Below are 912 nucleotides of genomic sequence, written 5' to 3'. Positions count from 1 at the left end.
AAAGCACGTTATAAAAATAAAACTACTGAACAATAATAATAATAATAATAATAATAATAATATAACAAAAACACCAGGACTTACAAATATATATAACATACAGAAAATTGCACTACTGGGCACTGCACACATCCTACGCAAAACGCTTTCAATACAGTAACCATAAGAGCATCACAGCAAACCACAGCACATACCCAAGGCGCACAGAACTGCGCTCGGTAGTGAAGTGAAAGCATGCTATAAAAATAAAACTACTGAATAATAATAATAATAATAATAATAATGATGATGATGATGATAATTGCCCGGATGCAGTACCAGGCAGTAGCTCTCATGGCTTCTGATCTTAGCTGATTGGAAGTGTTACCACGTACATGTTTTGTCTTGGCACAGCAAATATTCAGCTCAATACCACAAAATTGCTTGTCAGTTGCTTGACCTTAACCAGTTGAGCATGTCCCTTGGTGGCTGACGATATGTGCATCTCTGATCATGAGCAGAAGTAGTGGGGGAGCATAATAGTTATGTGTTGAGAGGAATTCTTTGGGGTTTGAATAATTCACCTCTGGAAACATGGGTGTTTCATTCATCATCCTAAAACAAATCTTATTCGGAGACCTTTGGAGCAGGATGGGCTGCTTGACCTGAAGAAAATTCTAACTGGGTCCCAACTGCAAGGTTATGTACTGTTTATCTTGATATGAAATCACTATGTTGCACGCATAAGGTTGTGATGCATGTGCCTAATAAGGTGTACCCTTATTAGGCAGGTAGTTGTGATGGGTATAGTGGCTTCATATATTTGTACATACATTTCTCTCTCACATAATAATAATGATAATAATAATAATAATAATAATAATAATAATAATAATAATAATAATAATAATAATAATAATAAAAAAAAAAGAT

This window comes from Octopus bimaculoides, chromosome 27, assembly GCF_001194135.2.
Source record: "Octopus bimaculoides isolate UCB-OBI-ISO-001 chromosome 27, ASM119413v2, whole genome shotgun sequence".
Lineage (NCBI taxonomy): Eukaryota > Metazoa > Mollusca > Cephalopoda > Octopoda > Octopodidae > Octopus > Octopus bimaculoides.
The sequence above is the reverse complement of the archived record's forward strand: the minus strand, read 5'-3'. Positions refer to the sequence as shown.